General features: G+C 36.1%; 1 protein-coding gene across 5 annotated transcripts in view; it reads right to left on the bottom strand.

The window, feature by feature from the left end:
• Window positions 1–20,789, bottom strand: part of GSK3B (glycogen synthase kinase 3 beta) — a 197,278-nt gene that overhangs the window by 103,644 nt on the left and 72,845 nt on the right. The window lies entirely within an intron of this gene.

The raw sequence follows: 20,789 nt of genomic DNA, 5'->3' as shown, positions 1-20,789 counted from the left end.
GTATTTTCTTAAAATTCACTTTTCTCATAATTCATTTTTATTGTAGTTTATAAAAAATATCAGTCTTCAATGAATTGGAAATTTTTAAAACCAGTAAGTACCTCACTACAAATAGCTTGAGAAGCACTGGTCTACCGTATGTAAGAGTTATCTGAAAGAAGCTATTATTACTATAATTTTTGCAACTATAATAAAAATCAAACTTCTCACCAAACAAATAAATTTGGGTGCCAAGAAAACTCTCACAAGCCCTATTATTTTCCAAGATACAGTGAAAAATCTGAGAGTTAGCCCCACTAGAAGGGCTCAGTTGCCAGAGTTAAAATATGACATGCTGGAAATTGTACAGTCCTGGTAAATTTATAGATTCCACAAATAATATTCCCTTTGGGGAGTTTCAAAATTATGCTGCAAGAAAATAAAACATTAAATAATATGACAACTTCCTAACACCATGAATTTTGCAGTAATAAATTTGAAGAGTACATGTATATTAACAACAATTCCAACCATTATACTTAGCTGTCAGAAATCCAGTTAATAAAATCCAAATTATATAACACAGAGAAAGAATACCAAAATGTCTGTTAAGCGGACAGAAAACATACAATTTCAATTAAAATGGTGATTTAGAAGAGCTAGAAACATAAAGTACATACCTGGGAATTTGGAAGGTAAATGATGTTATGGTTAGAAAACAAGGCCAAAATATAGAGGGGTGGGGGGTGTACTGCGGACAAAGAGCCTAATAAGCAGAACCGTCCTAGAGCAGAGTGGGCTCCAGTTCTTGGAAGATGGTAGCAGAAATAAGCAAATGTTCCTCCTCCTCTAGAAACCTCCAATAGACTCTATGATGGTTCTAGCATGTCCTCTAAAAGGAAATAGGAAACTCAAGATGACTCTCCTTCTGTCCCTTTAAACTGACTATGAGAGCTGGGCTTATGTACACAGTGATATTTAAAATCCTTTTATAAAATATCCATCTTTCACTCCATTACTTGTTATAAAATGTTTATAGCTGAAGCAATAAACAGAAACTTAAGAGAGTACAGTATACTTGCTTTAACAAAAATAATAACTTGTATCAGACTCTGAGTTTTGACTGTTACAGAGAAGGACACAGAAAATTTTACAAATTTCAAAACTTTCCATTTCTTCCAAATTGAAGCTATTTCTGAAGTATGGCTATACTTTGCCAATTCACATCTAGGTAGCTAGTTTTGTGGGAGAACTGCTAGTAAGCTAAGACTCACTCTTCTCAGATATTAAGATTGTTTTTAACATAGACACCCATGTTAAAATAAGCTATCTATTTTTCCGGACTCATTAACCAAGGTAACAGAGAACTATTAAATTCCCAGATGACAGAAGTTGTGTTAAGGTTATGCATATGATCTTTTATCAAAAAGAATGCATAAGTGAAGCAAGTACAAGGACCAAATATTCATCTAGGGACTTCCCTGGTGGCACAGTGATTAAGAATTCGCCTGCCAATGCAGGGGACACGGGTTTGAGCCCTGGTCCAGGAAGATCCCACATGCTGCAGAGCAACTAAGCCCGTCCACCACAACTACTGAGCCTGCGCTCTGGAGCCCGTGAGCCACAACTACTAACCCTACGTGCCGCAACTACTGAAGCCCACACGCCTAGAGCCCGTGCCCCACAACAAGAGAAGCCACTGCAATGAGAAGCCCACCCAACACAATGAAGAGTAGCTCCCACTCACCACAACTAGCGAAAGCCAGTGCACAGCAATGAAACACCAAACACAGCCAAAAAAAAAATTTCCCTAAAAGATCCAAAATATAAATTTCATAGAGCAATATTTTAAATTATTAATCAAGCCAATATTAGACAAAGTTCATGTCTGAGATGAATTTAATACACAACTATCCCAAGCCTAACCATTTTTACTGAGTCATTCTTTATTAGTACACTAATGACATACTAATTCTACAGAAAAAAATTGTTATTCTACAAATACAGTGCGCCTATTCTGTGACAGGCATCATTTACAGTATTAAGGATATGGCAGTGAACAAGACTAACAAAGTTCTTATCCTCATGAAACTTTCAGTCTATGGAGGACAGGGAGGAATAAACAATATATTTTCATGTAAAGTAAGAGGATAGATCATGATAGAGAGAAAGGGTTATTATTTTAGATACGGAAGTCGGAGTAGACCTCACAAAGAAGGTAAGATCTGAACACAAATCTGAATGATATAAAAATGAGAACCATGTGAGGATATGGGGGAAGAGCACTACAGTTACAGGGAACTCCAAATATAAATGCCTAGAGGTGGGCTTGGTATATTCAAAAATAGCTAGAAGAATAATGTGATTGCAACATGTTGAGTAAAGGAAGAGGCGGGAGACAAGTACAGAGAGAGGCAGGTGGTATGTCATATAAACTCTCATTAATAATGGTGAGAAACTGAATTTCACACTAAATGTAAAGGAAAGCCAATGAGGCCAAGAAAATGACATAATCAGACTTACATTTTTAAATGATCATTCCAAAAACTAAAAATAAATTTGGGGGAGAAAGTGGATCAAGAGTTCTGTTTGAAATCCTTATTAGACATCCAAGTGAAAACACTGAGGCTCAAGGTAGAAGGTGGGGCTGGAAATATATGTCTGGAAGTCATCGCATAAAGGGGACTCAAAGCAAGGGGACCTAATAATATCACCTAGGGAAGAAGTTTAGAAAAATACATATATATATTCATATATCTATATATCTATATCTATTTATCTATCTACCTACCTACCTACCTATCCATCCATCCATTCATCTGTCTGTCCGTCCACAGGTATAAAAAGGAGTAAATTAAGTGAAGTAATCAGTGAAGCAGGATGAAAAGCAAGAGAGAAGATTACCTTAGAAGCCAAGTAAAATAAGTTTTCAGAAAAAGGCCCTGACCATTTATATCAAAAGCTGCTGAAAGGCTGATTAAGATGAAAATAGAAGACAACTGGATATGGCAAATGCAGGATGTTAGTGACTCTTACAAGAGTGATTTCAGTGGTGACAAAAGTCTGACTACAGTGAATTAAATTGGGGTTGGGAGACAAGGGAAAGAACTAAGAAGTCAAAGTTCAAAGAGAAATGAGATTTTCAGCTCTAGCGGAATGAAGAAATCAGCAAATTCACTCCCCCAAAACACCTGTAAAAAGAACTGCATTGTAGAAAACAATCATTTCAGGGCTCAGGAAATCAACCAAAAGCAACAACAAATCAAAAAGCATTTATTCAAGAAACACTGCTAGATACTGGAGTTATGACAGTGGGGGCTGGTTACCTTCTTGCTAGGGAATACTACCTTCCCCCACAATCACCTCCCAGCTCAGCCCACAGCTCCGCTACCCTAAGGATTCAACACCAGGTGGGGAAAATGACAGACTGGCAGAACACTAAGAAATATAACAGGGAGATCCTGAAAATGGAGAGGCTAAATAAGCTCTGCACATACCCTTGGGCTGATTTAGAGGCTGTGCACATATGCATGGGAGATCCAAGAAGGCCTTTGGAGAAAGTAAAAGCTGAGGCTGACTTAAAAACTGCCTGAATTTTTAATGTACAGAACCCGTGTACAGAAGCATCCAAAAAATGATGGAAGCTTTATAAACTCAAAATGTTTGAACATAATCTCTAACCAATAACTGGCTGACCACTAAGCCATGCAAAGAGTAATTCCTAAGAAATGAGGAGAAAAAATTAAAATTAGAATAAAAATTTAACACAGAATTCAGGGGCTTCAAACTGGGGAGGAGAAAGATTCTATAGATTAGCTGCAGGTAAGTTACAAAAAAAAGAAAAAGAAAGAAAACCCCCAAAACAAGTTTCAGGGCGAATAAAAAAAAAATTAACAGAATCCAGAGTTGCTACAATATATTATCCAACATTTCCAACTGTCCAAGAAAATTGTGAGACCTGCAAACAACAGGAAAAGTTGACCTACACTCAGGTAAAAAAGAAAAGGAGCCAACAGAAACTGACTCTGGGTAGACACAGCTGTTGGATTTAGCAGACAAGAATACAAAGCAGGTATTATGTTCAAAGAATGTTAAGCTTCTTGACACTGGCCTTGGCAATGATTTTTTAGATTTGACACCAAAAGCAAAGGCAACAAAAACAAAAATAAACAAGTGGGACTACCTCAAATTAAAAACCTCTGCACGGCAAACTACCAACAAAATGAAAAGACAACCTATGGAATGGGATAAAATATTTGCAAATCATATATTAGATAAGGGGTTAATATCCAAAATATATAAAACTCATACAACTCAACAGCAAAATAAAGAACAAAACAAAACAAACCTCAAATAATCTGATTTAAAAATCGGCAAAGGACCTGAATAGGCATTTTTCCAAAGAAGACATACAGATGGCCAACAAGTACATGAAAAGATGCTCAACATCACTAATCATCAGGCAATGCAAATCAAAACCACACCTGTTAGAATGGATATTATCAAAAAGGCAAGAAATAACCAGTGTTTGTGAGGATGCAGAGAAAGGGAACCTTGGAAATGTACCTTGGAAATGTACACTGGTGCAGCCACTATGGAAAATAATAGTACACTGGTGGATGTACTACTGGTGGAAATGTACACTGATGCAGCCACTATGGAAAATAGTATGGAGGTTCCTCAAAATATTAAAAATAGAACTATTTGAGGAGCTTTTTATGGAAATGTTACCATTTTGACCTCTATTATTTCAGTATATCATTGTAATGAATAAAGAGTTAAAAGCAGAAAAAAAAAAAAAAAGAACTATCAAAGGATCCAGCAATTCCACTTCTGGGTATATATCCAAAGAAAATGAAATGACTATCTCAAAGAGATACCTGTACTGCCATGTTCACTGCAGTATTATTTACAACAGCCCAAGACATAGAAGCAATCTAAGTGTCCATCAACAGCTGAATGGATAAAGAAAATGTGTGTGTGTGTGTGTGTGTGTGTGTGTGTGTGTGAGAGAGAGAGAGAGAGAGAGAGAGAGCGAGCATTATGCTAAGTGAAATAAGTCAGACAGAGAAAGACAAACACTGTACGATAACACATGTGGAATCTAAAAAAGCCCAACTCATACAAACAGACTAGAAAGGTGGCTGCCAGAGGCTGGAGGTTGGGGGAAAGGAGGAGCTGGTCAAAGAATATAAACTTCAAATTATAACATAAACAAGTTTTGAGAATTTCATATACAGTATGACTATAATTAATAATACTTATTGTATATCTGAAAGTTGCTGAGAGAGTAGACCTTAAATGTTCTCACTACAAAAAAGAAATAGTAATTACAAGCCGTGACATGTTAGCAGATGCTATGATGGTAATCATTTTGCTATATATAACTGCATGAAATCAAAATGTTGTACCTTAAACTTACACAATATTATACATCAATTGTATCTCAATAAAGCTGAAAAAAATTTTAATATATACTAAATAAATTAATATGTTCAAAGAATTAAGGGAAATTATATTTTAAAAATTAAAGAAAAATATTATGACAACTATACAAGTAGAAAACTTCAATAAAGAAATATGAACATTTAAAACCTGGAAATACTAGAGATGAAAAGTGTAACAAAAGAAGTAAAAGATTCACTATGGGCTCAAGATAAGATTTGAGGTGACATTACAAAAAAAAATCTGTGAACTTGAAAACAGAGAATTAGAAATTATTCAACTGAAAAACCAAAGAGAAAAATAAGACAGCAGAAAAATGAACAGGGCCTCAGAGACCTGCTGTAGGATAATGTCACACCTACCAAACAACTAGAAATATGTATAAAGGCAATCAGAAAAAAGACCTACCAAAATATGGATAAAGGCAACATCAGAAAAGAGGAAAAAGAAAAAGGAGAAAAAATATATTTGAAGAAGTAATTGCTGAAAACTTCCCAAATTTGATGAAAAACACTAATCTACTGAACCATAAAGCTTAATGAACCCCCAACAGAATAAACACAAAAAGATTCACACGGAGGCACAGCACTTTTGAACTGAAGCCACAAAAGAAGAATAATGAAAGCAGTAACAGAAAAATGATTCATCATATACACGGGGAAAACAATATAATTAACAGCTGACTAATCATCGAACTAATGGAGGCTAGAAAGCAATTTAAAAAAAAATCAAAATGCTGAAAGAAAAAAACCAAATAAACCCTGTCAACCAAGAATGCTATATACAAAAAAATTATTCTTCAAACAGGAAAGGAAAAATAAAAACATCCTCAGATTTTTTTTTTAAATGGTGAATATTCTATGGCAGAAGGCCTGTCTTTAAAAAATACTAAAGCAAGTCTCTCAGGCTGAAAGGAAACGACACCAGAAGGTAATTCAAATACACAAGGAGAAATAAGACAACTACAAATGGTAAATATAAATGGGAAAATAGAAAAAACTACACATTTTTTCTTTTCTTAATTTCATCAGACATAAACTCTATAAAGCAATTATGATAACAGTGTGTTAGTAGGCTTATAACAGAAATAGATATAATACATACGACAATAATAGCAGGAAGGAGAGGGGAGAAAAGGTATTTTGGAAAAAAGGTGCTATATTTTACTGGAATTAAGTCAGTAACTAAACTGAAGCAGACTGTGATAAACTGAAATGCACACTGTAATTCCTAAAGCAGCCACTAAGAACATAATTTTTTTAATATTGAAAATCAACACCGGGGGCTTCCCTGGTGGCGCAGTGGTTGAGAGTCTGCCTGCCGATGCAGGGGACACGGGTTCGTGCCCCGGTCCGGGAAGATCCCACATGCCGCGGAGCGGCTGGGCCCGTGAGCCATGGCCGCTGAGCCTGCGCGTCCGGAGCCTGTGCTCCACAACCGGAGAGGCCACAACAGTGAGAGGCCTGCGTACCGCAAAAAAAAAAAAATCAACACTGGACCTAAAATGGTACACTAAAAAAGTTGTTCAACACAAAGGGAGGCAATAAATGAGAACGGAGGAACAAAAACAACACGAGAGATATAGAAAACAAAGAGCAACATGCAGGGGTAAAACTAGTCATGTGAAAAACTATGTAAAATGTGATTGAGTATACAGTCAAAGGCAAAGATTGTCAGACTGGAGAAGAAAGCAAGCTCCAACTATATTCTTCCTACAACAGGCACGCTTTAGATTCAGATTCAAAGACATAATAACTTGAGCATAAAATGATGGAAAAACATATGCCATGAAAACAGCAACAAAAGAGATCTGGAGTGGAAATGTTATTAGCAAAGTAAATTTTAAGAGAGATAAGAAATATTCCCATTTCCTACCAGATAAAGTCTAAATCACTTCATAATCTCGTCCCTCTTTATCAACTCAATCTTACCCTCCGCTCAAGGCCAATGAGATCATAACTAGATCCCACTTCTCACTCTTCTTGAGTATATTACTTCACTCCCAGTTCTAAGCCACTGATCACACTTAGCATCACTGGAATGTCTCTATCCTCCCTCCCTCCTACATATATTCTACCCATCCTTTAAGTTCCTATTTAACTCCCACCTCTTCAAGGCCATCTCCAGCTGCCCCCACTCACACTAATCTTTTCCAATATCTAAATTCCTGTAGCACCTAAGAATTATTTTGGAATTTATTATATACTCTATTAGCTTTGTTTTATTTTACAACTATAGTTCAGTGCTGTTATATAAAACACTGCTTTTCAAAAAGCAGCTTATAAAAATCATATATATCACTGGAGATACACATACACACACACACACACCCCTTGCCCAACTAGCTTACTATAAGTGCCTTTAGAGCAAAATATGAATTTTGTGTCTTTCTATATCACCCACAGGGTTCTCAAAGCCTAGCCAAATTAATAGTTTCACTTGCTAGTTCATCTAATCTCCTTATTTTCTAGACAACGAAGTAGCCAGGGCTTGGTCTCTCACCTCTTTTTAGCTATCTCAATTATCTCTTCCAGTCTCAGGGCTTTAAAGGCTGATGACTCCCAATTTTATATTGCCAGACCAGATCTTTCCTATGTAATACCCCAGAATCTTCTAGCCAACTGCCTACTTGACAATTCTTCTAATATACATCTCAACTTGACGTATCATGAGTAAAATTCCTGATCTTCCTTAAACCTGTTCAACTCATAGCCTCCCTATCTCAATTATCGACAATTCCACTATTCCAGCCGTGCAGGCCAAAAATTTGAAATCTTGATTCCTCCTTCTCTCTGACCTCACCTTCAATCTGTCAAGAAATACTGTTGGCTCCACCTTCAAAATATTTCCAAGATCCCAGCAACTGCACTGTGAAGCAATTTAATAGAAATGGATATTTATGTTTATACAAAAAACCTACAGTTGAATGTTCATAGCTGAATTCAGAATAGCTACCAGATGTCTTTCAATGCGCGAATGGATAAACAAATTGTGGTATATACATACTATGGAATGCTAGTTAGTAATAAGAAAAGAGAACCAATTATTGATACATGCAACAACTTTGATGAATCTCCAGAGAATTATGCTGAGCAAATAAAGCCAATCTCAAAAGGTAACACACTGTATATGACTTCATTTATATAGCATTCTTCAAATAACGATATTACAGAAATGGGAAACAGATTACTGATTGTTGCAAGGGGTTAAACTGGAGGTTAGGAGTGGAAAGATGGTGGGGAGACAAATGAGTATGGTTATAAAAGGGCAGTAAGAGGGTCCTTGTGATGGTGGAACTGTTCCATATCTTGACTGTAGTAGTAAATACACAAACCTACACATATAATAAAATTGGGGAGAATTAAAAAATACACACAAACGTACAAAGTAGTACAAGAAGATATGGAGATGTCATACAGAGTGAAGTAAGTCAGAAAGAGAAAGACAAATACCGTATGCTAACACATATATATGGAATTTAAGAAAAAAAAATGTCATGAAGAACCTAGGGGTAAGACAAGAATAAAGCCACAGACATACTAGAGAACGGACTTGAGGATATGGGGAGGGGGAAGGGTGAGCTGTGACAAAGCGAGAGAGAGGCATGGACATATATACACTACCAAATGTAAGGTAGATAGCTAGTGGGATGCAGCTCCATAGCACAGGGAGATCAGCTCGGTGGTTTGTGACCACCTAGAGGGGTGGGATAGGGAGGGTGGGAGGGAGGGAGACGCAAGAGGGAAGAGATATGGGAACATATGTATATGTATAACTGATTCACTTTGTTATAAAGCAGAAACTAACACACCATTGTAAAGGAATTATACTCCAATAAAGATGTTAAAAAAAAGAGCATTAAAAAATGAATAATAAAAGTAAAATATATTTTATTTTTCTTATTCTTAATTGATCTAACATATAACCATTTGTTCAAAATAATAACAGCAACAATGCATTCAGTGATGATATCATCACTCAGTATGATAATCTCTAGGTCCACCATGTTGCTACAAATGGCATTATTTCATTCTTTTTAATGGCTTAGTAATATTCTGCTGTATATATGCACCACATCTTCTTTAGCCACTCCTCTGTTGATGGACATTTAGGTTGCTTCCATGTCTTGGCTATTGTAAACAGTGCTGCAATGAACACTGGGGTGCATGTATCCTTTTGGACCATGTTTTTCTGCAGATATATGCCCAGAAGTGTAATGTAAATTGGTACAGCCACTATGGAGAACAGTATGGAGGTTCCTTAAAAAACTAAAAATAGAGCTACCATATGATCCTGTAATCCTACTCCTGGGTATATCTCTGGAGAAATACCAAGTTTTATACCTGGAATGCAAGGGTGGTTCTACATATGGAAATCAATCAATGTAATACATCACATTAGCAACATGAAGGACAAAAATCAAATGACCATCTCAACTGATACAGAAAAAGCATTTAACAAAATTCAACATTCTTTCATGGTAAGAATGCTCAACAAACTAGAAATAGAAGAAAACTGCCTCAACATAATAAGTTGTATGTGAAAAGCCCACAGTTAACATCATACTCAATGTCAAAAAACTTAAAGCTTCCCCTCTAAAATCAGGAACAAGGCAAGGATGCCCTCTCTTGCCACTACTATTAAAACAGTGTTTGAAACTCTAGCCAGAACATTTACAAAAGAAAAATAATAAAAGACATTCAAATTGGAAAAATAAGTAAAATTATTTCTGTTTACAGATGAGATGATCTTACATGTAGAAAAACCTGAAGAATTAAAAACAAAAAAACCCCACAAAGCCCTGTTAGAAATAATAAACGATTTCAGCAAAGTTTTAGGATACTAAAACAAAATGAATACAAAAATTGATTGTATTTCTATAAACTAACAATGACCAATCAAAAAAGAAAGCAATCAGGCTTCCCTGGTGGTGCAGTGGTTGAGAATATGCCTGCTGATGCAGGGGACAGGGGTTTGTGCCCCGGTCCAGGAAGATCCCACATGCTGCGGAGCGGCTGGGCCTGTAAGCCATGGCCGCTGAGCCTGCGCGTCCGGAGCCTGTGCTCCGCAACGGGAGAGGCCACAACAGGGAGAGGCCACAACAGCGAGAGGCCCGCGTACCACAAAAAAAAAAAAAAAAAGCAATTTCATTTACTATATATAGCGCCAAAAAGGACAAAATACTTAGGAAAAAACCTAACCAAGGAGGTAAAAAACTTGTACACTGAGAACTATGAAACACTGCCAAAAGAAATCAAAGATAGAAATAAGTGGAAAGACCTCACGCTAATGGTCTGGAAGACTTAATAACATTAAAATGTCTGTACCACCCAAAAGTCATCTATAGATTCAATCCAATTCCTATCAAAATCCCAATGGCATCTTTTGCAGTAATAGAAAAACAAAATCCTAAAATTCTATACAGAATCTCAAATACCCCAAAGAGCCAAAACAATCTTGAAAACAGAAGGACAAAGTTGGAGGTTTCACACTTCCTGATTTGAAAACAAGCTACAAAGCAACAGGAATCAAGACAGTATGGAACTAGCATAAACACAGATATATAGACTAATGGAACAGAATAGAGAAACTAGAAATAAACCCTTATGTGTATTTTCAACAAGGGTGCCAAGACTACACAATCGGGAAAGGATAATCTCTTAAGCAAATGGTGCTGGGAAAACAGGATATTCACAGGCAAAAAAAAAAAGAAGAGGGACCCTTACCTTACACCATACACAAAAATTAACTCAAAATGGATCAAAGTCCTAAACAGAAGACCACAAAAATCCTGGAAGAAAATATAGGGGAAACACTTCAGGACACGAGCATTGGCAACATATTTGACCTTTGGTGACTAGCTTACTTCACTTAGCATAATGTTTTTGAGGTTCATCCATGTTCTGACAAGTGACAGAATTTCTTTCTTTTGATGACATCAAAAAGCTCAAGTGACTACAGCAAAAAGAGACAAATGGGACTACATCAAACTTTTAAACTTTTGAGTGTTAAAGGAAATTAAAGCATAAGCTAACTTGTATGTGAAATCCTTTTTTTAATTAAAAAAAAGGTCAAACTCACAGAAAAATAGAGTAGAATTATGGTTACAATGGGTTGGGGTGTGGGTGAAACAGAAAGATGCTGGTTAAAGGGTACATGCCTTCAGTCATGAGATGACATAGTTCTGGGGATCTAATGTACAGCATGGTACCTATAGTTAATAGTACTGTATTGTATTCTTGAAATTTGCTAAGAGAGTAGATCTCAAGTGTTCTCACCATGCACATACAAAAAAGGTAATTATGTGAGGTGATGAATATGTTAATTACTTCTTAGGGCAATCATTTCACAATTTATACATATAACAGATTATTACATTGAATACTTTAAATATATGCAGTTTTGTAAATTATACTTAATAAAACTGGGGGGAAAACGTTCAACAAAAAAAAACCCCAAAACAGAAAAAATAGCTACGTAAATCAGTTTAATGTTACATTTTTTTTTGTAAAATAAAGGAATGGAGAACAATATACCATACAAAGACTGAGCTAAAGAAAACTGAAGTAGTTACATTAATTTCAGACAAAGAGGACTACACAGCAAGAATAATTATCAGGGATAAAAAGGGACATTACAGACATTACATAATGAAAAAGGGATCAATTCTCCAAAGAGACATAATAATTCTTAAGGTGTATGCACCTAACAACAGAGTCAAAATATTTGAGGCAGAAACTAATGGAATCGGGCTTCCCTGGCGGTGCAGTGGTTGAGAGTCCGCCTGCTGATGCATGGGACACGGATTCGTGCCCCGGTCCGGGAGGATCCCGCATGCCGCGGAGCGGCTGGGCCCGTGAGACATGGCTGCTGGGTCTGTGCGTCCAGAGCCTGTGCTCCGCAAAGGGAGAGGCCACAACAGTGAGAGGCCCGCATACCTCAAAAAAACAAAACAAAACAAAACAAAACTAATGGAATCACAAGGAGGAACAGACAAATCCACTATTATATTTAGAGATTTCAACAACTTTTCATCAGTTATCAGTTACTGATAGATCCAGCAAGCAGAAAATCAACGAAGGACATAGTTAAACTGAACGACACTATTAATCAACTGGATCTAATTAACATATTTACAGAAAATTTTATCCAACAGTTGAATATGTATTTTTCTCAAGCTCATATAGAACATTAGTCAAGACAGACCTAATTCTGGGCCATAAAACATACCCTAGCAAATTAAAAAGAAGAGACATCATACAAGGTATGCTCTCAGACCACAATGGAATTAAACTAGAAATCAGTAACCGAAAAAGAGTCAGAAAAAAAAAACAAAAAAACTTGGAGCATAAACAACATACTTCTAAGTACCAACTGGGCCAAAGAAGTCTCAAGAGAAAATAGAAAATAGTTTGAGCTAAATCAATATTTGTGGATGCAATGAAGGCAGTGCTTACAGGGAAATTTATAGCAATGATTGCATATATTAAATAAGAAGAAAATCCAAAAGCAATATCTAAGTTTGCAACTTATGAAAGTAGAAAAAGAACAAATTAAATCCAAAGTAAGCAGAAGAAAAGAAATATAAATTAGAGATGAAACTGAAAACAGGAAATCAACAGAGAAAAATTAGCAAAATCAAAAGATAGTTCTTTGAAAAGATCAATAAAACTGATAAAAATCTAGCCAGGTTAGCTAAGAAGAGAGAAGACATAAATTACTAATATCAAAAGCAAAAAGATGTCATCATCACAGATCTCATGGACATTAACAGATTAAAGGAATATCACGACAAACTGTACTCACAAATTTGATAACACAGATAAAATGGGCCAATTTCTTGAAAAACACAATCTACTAGAACACACACAAGGAGAACTAGATACTCTGAAAAGGTCTGTATCTATTAAACAATCTGACATACAATTAATCACCTTCCAAAATAGAAAGCACCACACCCAGATGAGTTCACTGGTGAATTCCACCAATCACTTAAGGAAGAAATTATATCAATTCTCTACAGTCCCTTCCAGAAGACAAAAACAAAGGGAATATATCCCAACTCATTCTTTGAGACCAGTATTACCCTAATACCAAAAACAGAAGACATTACAAGAAACAAAAGCTACAGACCAATATCTCACATGAACATAAATGCAAAAATCATCAACAAAATATTAGCAAACTGATTCCAACAATGTATAAAAAGAAGTATACACCAAGACCAAGTGGGATTTAGTCCAGGTATGATAAGCTGGTTCAACATTTAAAATTAATTAATATAATCCAGTCCATCAACTGGCTAAAGAAGAATTATCTGATCATATGTATAGATGTAGAAAACGTATTTGACAAAATCCAACATCCGTCCACGATGAAAAAAAGAAAAAAACAACTCTTAGCAAACTAGGAATAGAGGGGAACATCTTCAACTTGATGAAGAACATCTACAGGGACTTCCCTGGTAGTGCAGTGGTTAAGACTCTGTACTCCCAATGCAGGGGGCCTGGGTTCAATCCCTGGTCAGGGAACTAGATCCCACATGCATGCCGCAACTAAGAGATCGCATGCCACAACTAAGGAGCCTGCCTGCCACAACTAAGACCAGGCGCAACCAAATAAATAAATAAATAAAAATTTTTTTAAAAAAGAACATCTACAAAAAATTCTACAGCTAACTTTATACTTAATGAGGAGAAATTATGTTTTCCTGCTAAGATCAGAAACAAGCCAAGAAAAACTTGAGACTCTCACCACTCCTATTCAACGTTGCATATGCAATAAGACACCCACTCCCCAAGAAAATAAAGGGTATACAAACTTGGAAAGAAGTAAAACTATCTTTGTTCACAGATGACATGATTGTCCATGTAAAAAAATCCCAAGGCATCAAAAACAAAAAACACCCTGGAATTAATAAGGGACTATACCAAGATTGCTGGATACAAGATTAAGGTACAAAAGTCAAGTGCTTTTTTATATACCAGCAATGAACAATTTACATTTGAAATTTAAAAACAATACAATTTACATTAGTACACAAAAAAAGAAAAAAAAGGAATATTAGGTACAAAGCAATCAAACTATATAAAAGATTTATATGAGGAAAACTATAAAGCTCTGAGGAAAGAAATCAAGGATCTAAATAAATGGAAACATATTTCATGTACATGGAGAGGAGGACTGAATAGTCAAGATGTCAGTTCTTCCTAACATGATCTATAGATTTAATGCAATCCCAATCAAATCCCAGCAAATTATTTTGTGGATATGGAACAGTCAACACAATACTGAAGAAGAGTCAAAAGACTGACACTAACTGACTTCAAGACTTATTATAAAGCTAGAGTAAAAATGGATATGATATTAGAGAAAGAACAAACAAATAGATCACTGGAACAGAACAGAGAGTGCAGAAATAGCCACAGATATAATTAACTGAACTTTGACAAAGGAACAAAGGCATTTAAAGGGAGAAAGGATAGTCTTTTCAACAAATAGTGCTGTAACAACTGAACAGCAAAGAAATGAATCTCGACACCGATCTTACAACTTTCACAAAAATTAACTCAAAATGGATCACATACCTAAATGTAAAAGGCAAAACTATAAAACACTACAAGATAATATGGGAGAAAATTTAGGTGTCCTTGCATTTGGCAGTGACTTTTTAGATGCAACTCCAAAAGCACAATCCATGAAAGAAAAAAGTTGTAAATTGGACTTTTCACTAAAATTAAAAATTTCTGGTCTAAGACACTAATGAAAAGACAAGTCACAGACTGGGAGAAAAGCACTGTAAAACACTTATCTGATAAAGAATTGTTAACTAAAATATACAAAGAACCCTTAAAACTCAATAGGAGAAAACACTCAACCATTAGTAATGGGCAAAAGACTTGAAAAGACACCTCACCAAAGAAGATATAGAAAGAAAAGATGCTCAACATCGTATTTCATTGGGAACTGCAAATTTAAACAACAGTGAGATACTACTGCACTCCTATTAGAATGGCTAAAACCCAAAACACTGATAACACCAAAGGCTGGTAAGGATGCAGAGCAACAGAAACTCTCATCAATGCTGGTGGGAATACAAAATTATTCTGCACAGTCACTTTGGAAGATAATTGGGCAGTTTCTTGAAAAACTGAACCATACTCTTAACATACAATCTAGCAACTGTGCTACTTGGTATTTACCCAAATGACCTGAAAACTTATATACACACAAAAACCTGCACATGAATGTTAACAGCAACTTTATTCATAACTGCCAAACCTGGAAGCAACCAAGATGTCCTTCAATAAGCAAATAAAAAAACCAAAATGTAGTATATGCATATAATTGTATTTTTTAAGAGAGAAAAAGAAATGAGCTATCACGCCAAGAAAAGCTATGCAGGCACATTAAATGCATACTGCTAAGTGAAAAAAGTCAATCTGAAAAGGCTATGTATGTACTGTTTGATTCCAAGTATATGACATTCTACAAGAGGCAAAACTACAGAAACAGTTTTTAAAAAAATCAATCGTTGTCAGGGTTGAGGTGAGGAAGGGAGGGATGAATAGGTGGAGCTCAGGAAATTTTTAGGGCAGTGAAACTATTCTGCATGACACTGTAATGATGGAAACATGTCATTATACATTTGCCAAAGTCCACAGACTATACAACACAAATACTGAACCATAATGCAAACTGTGGACTTTAATTACTACTAATACATCAATATTGCTACGATTGTAACAAATCTACATTAATGCAAAAGGTTGAAAATGGGGGAAATGAGGAGAAGAGTGTATACAGGAACACTGTACTTTCCATTCATTTTTCTGTAAAACTAAAACTGCTCAAAAAATAGTTATCTGTTAAAAAGAGAAAATTTCAAATTAAAAAAAAATTCTAGTGGGTAAAGAAATTCAACAGACAGGGACTTCCCTGGTGTCACAGTGGTTAAGAATCTGCCTGCCAATGCAGGGGACACAGTTTCGAGCCCTGGTCCGGGAAGATCCCACATGCCTGGAAGCAACTAAGCCCGTGCACCACAACTACTGAGCCTGCTCTCTAGAGCCCAAGAGCCACAGCTACTGAAGCCCGCGCACCTAGAGCCCGTGCTCCGTAACAAGAGAAGCCACCACAATGAGAAGCCCACGCACCACAATGAAGAGTAGCCCCCGAATGCCGCAACTAGAGAAAGCCCACACGCAGCAACGAATACCCAACGCAGCCAAAAATAATAATTAATTAGTTAATTAATTAAAAAAAAAGAAATTCAACAGACATTTCTCCAAAGAACACATACTAATGGCCAATAAAAGATGAAGAGATGCCCATTAGCCACCAGGAAATTTAAATCAAGACAAGATGTATCAGTTTACTCTAAGACAGATACCATCAAAAACCAGATAATAACAAGTATTGGCAATGATGTGGAGAAACTGCAATGTTTATCCAGTGCTTGTGGATTGTAGAATGGTACAGTGGCTTTGGAAAACAAGTTCGCACTTGCTCATAATGTTAAGCACAGAGTCACCATATGACCCACCATACTTCCAAGTATATACCCAAGAGAACTGTTAAAAAAAAAAAGTCCCCACAAAAACTTGTATGCAAATGTTCAGAGGAGCATCATTCATTATAGCCAAAAAATGAAGACAACTCAGATGTTCATCTACTGACAAATGGATAAACAAAATGTAGCATATCCATAAAATGGAATATTATTCATCCACAAAAAGTACTTAAGTAATGAGACAGTACAATGTGGATGAACCTTGAATACATTATTCCAAGGGAAAGAAGACAGAAACAAAAAGGTCATATATTATGATTCCATTTATATGAAATGTCCAGAATGGGCAAATCCATAGAGATAGAAAGTAGATTAGCGATTGCCAGGGCCTAGGGGAAGAGGAGGATGGGGAGGGACTATTAATAAGAATTGAATAGGGAACTATTAAAAGAGTTCCTTCTTGAGGTGATGAAAATATTCTAGAATTAGTAGTGACAGTTGCACAGCTCTGTGACTATACTGAAACCAATGTATATACTTTAAAAGGGTGAAAGAGTGTTTACTTTAAAAGGGTGAAATTTATGGTATAGGAATTATATCTCAATAAAACTGTTAATAAAAAAAGAATCAAGGAGCTGACCATCCACAAAAATTGCAAAGCCTTCAGTGAAACTTGTCAAAAGAGCAGATCTAACTCCGGATGCTAAACACTTCTTTGGAACTTACCACAGAAATATAGGAATTTGAAAAGGTATAAACACTAAAGGATAATAAAATTAAAAGAAAAAAAGTGAGAAAACTCAGAAGTGTACTATGCCTCATATTTAAGTTTTATTTTCTTTTTTCTTTTTATCTTTTGACCCCCTTCACCTATTTCTCCCACCTCCTGCCTCTGGCAACCACCAATCTGTTCTCTATATCTACAAGCTTGCTTTTTGTTGTTGCTGCTGTTCATTTTTTAAGATTTCATACATAAGAGAGAGCATATGGCATTTGTGTTATTCTGTCTGACTTATTTCACTTAGCATAATGCTCTTAAGGTCTATTCATGTTATCACAATGTCAGAATTTCCTTCTCTTTACGGCTGAATAATGTTCCATCATACACACAACACACACACACACACACACACACACACACAAATTTCTTTATCCATTCATCCACTGATGGGCACTTAGGTTGTCTCCATATCCTAACTATTGTAAATAATGCTGCAATGAACATGGGGTACATATATCTTTTCAAGTTATTTTCATTTTCTTCAGATAAATATCCAAAAGTAGAATTGCTGGATCCTATGGTAGTTCTATTCTTAATATTTTGAGGAACCTCCATACTGTTTTCCATAGTGCCTGTACCAATCTACATTCCCACAAACAGCACACAAATGTTCCCTTTCTCCGCATCCTTGCCAACACTTGTTATTTCTTGTCTTTTTCATAATAGCCATTCTAACAGGTGTGAGGTGATATCTCATTGTGGTTTTAATTTGCCTTTCCCTGATGATTAGTGATGTTGAGCATCTTTTCATGTACTTGTCAGCCATCTGTATGTCTTCTTCAGGAAAATGTCTATTCAGGTCCTGTGCCCATTTTTTAATTGGATTTTTGGGATTTTTCTTTTTTATATTAGCCTGTTATCAGACATATGATTTGCGAATATTTTATCGCATTCAGTGGGCTGCCTTTTCATTTTGTTGATGGTTTCCTTTGCTGTGCAGAAGCTTTTTAGTTTGATGTAGTCCCACTTGTTTACTTTTGCTTTTGTTGCCTCTGGTTTTAGTGTCAGATTCAAAAAATCATCACCAAGACCTACATCAAGTAGTTTACCATTTATGTTTTCTTCTAGTTTTATGGTTTCAGGTCTTAAACTCAGGTCTTTAATCCATTTTGAGTTAATTTTTGTGTATGGTATAAGACAGTTGTCAAGTTTCATTCTTTTGCATGTGGCTCTTCAGTTTTCCCAACACCATTTATTGAAAAGGCTGTCCTTTCCTCACTGTATATTCTTGTCTCCTTCACTGTAAATTAATTGACCATGTGTGGGTTTATTCCTGGATTCTCTATTCTGTCCCACTGATCTATGTGTCTGGTTTTATGCTAATACTATATTGCTTTAATTGCAGTAGCTGTGTAATATAGTTTGAAATCATGAAGCATTATATCTCCAGCTTTGTTCTTCTTTCTCAAGAATGCTTTGACTATTTGAGGTTTTTGTGGTTCTATACAAATTTTAGGATTATCTGTTCTATTTCTTTGAAAAATGACATTGGAATTTTGATAGGGATTGCAGTGAATCCGTAGATTGTTTTGGGTAGTATGGACATTTTAACAATATTGATTCAATCCACAAGCACATAATATCTTTCCATTTATTTGTGTCTTCAACAATTTCTTTCATTAATGTCTTAGAGTTTTCAATATACAGCTCTTTCATTTCCTTGGTCAAATATATTCCTAGGTATTTTATTCTTTTCAGTGCAACTGTTAATGAGATTGTTTTCTTTATTTCTCTTTCTGATAGTTTGTTATTAGTATACAGAAATGCAAGAGATTTGTGTGCACTGATCTGTATCCTGCAACTTTACTGAATTGGTTTATTCTAACAGTTTTTTTTTTTAATGGAGTCTTTAGGATTTTCCATATGTAATATTATGTCATCTGCAACCAGTGACAGTTTTATTTCTTCCTTTCCAATTTGGATGCCTTTTACTTCTTTTTCTTGCCTAATTACTCTGGCCACCTTCTATTAAGTTCGATTTCTCTTTCTCTCAAGCCATTCAAGCCACTGAAAGGCAGAAAGAAGACATTCAGGACCACAATATCATGCCTCCATTTTTACTCTCTGGAATAATGGAGGCAATAAAACTATATATAATTTTAAAGCAAAATCAATAGGATCCTTACCAATTAACCTTTGTACAGTCTCTGAAAATTCAATTTGAAAAAACATTTTACCAGTCATCCTACATAGGCACTTGGGAAAGTAGCATAAAATAGTCTATATCCTTAGGAAGTTTGGTATGTCAACTATGAAAATGTGCCTCTCAGATATCCCACTGCAGGAAACATTATTGACCAATGGTCCCAGCTGCTGAACTCTCAAAGCTATTCTCTTGTTTGGGGCCAAGCCAAGCTTCTCATGAGCTGTTCCCTGCCAATGACTCAGCATGGCAGACATATTTAATGAAGCTCTTTTCCCAGGAGACACTGGACTCCTCTGATGGTTCAACCTTGCACTGAAAAAAATCCAAAGTAAATAGCAGTTTGTAATACTTCAGAAGCCTAAAATTAAAACCAATAGAACTTAATTATAAGGAGTTTTAAAATTCAGTAAATGTTCTCATAATACATTATTTCATTTGATTCACACAATGTTGGAGTAAAAAGGGAGCACAATACTTATTGAGTTCTTTTTTTTTTCTTCTTCTTTTTTTTTTTGCGGTACGCGGGCCTCTCCCGTTGCGGAGCACAGGCTCCGGACGCGCAGGCTCAGCGGCCATGGCTCACGGGCCCAGCCGCTCCGCGGCATGTGGGATCTTCCCGGACCGGGGCACGAACCCGTGTCCCCTGCATCGGCAGGCAGACTCTCAACCACTGCGCCACCAGGGAAGCTCCTTATTGAGTTCTTTTATGCACCAAACACTGGACTGGGGCATTGCTGTAATAACAGCATTCCCATTGTACACATGATGAAATTGAAGCTCATAAAGTTAATGGATATACTTAAGCTTACAAAACTAATAGTGGACCAAGGTCTTATTTCTCCTTTGTTGTCTCCAGAATATCATACAGAAAATAATCATATCCCTAAGGACTGAGCCCAGACATTCTCTCTCCTCACTCTCCAAAA

The sequence above is a fragment of the Pseudorca crassidens genome, chromosome 5, assembly GCF_039906515.1.
Source record: "Pseudorca crassidens isolate mPseCra1 chromosome 5, mPseCra1.hap1, whole genome shotgun sequence".
In the NCBI taxonomy this organism is placed as follows: Eukaryota; Metazoa; Chordata; class Mammalia; order Artiodactyla; family Delphinidae; genus Pseudorca; species Pseudorca crassidens.
The sequence above is the reverse complement of the archived record's forward strand: the minus strand, read 5'-3'. Positions and strand labels throughout refer to the sequence as shown.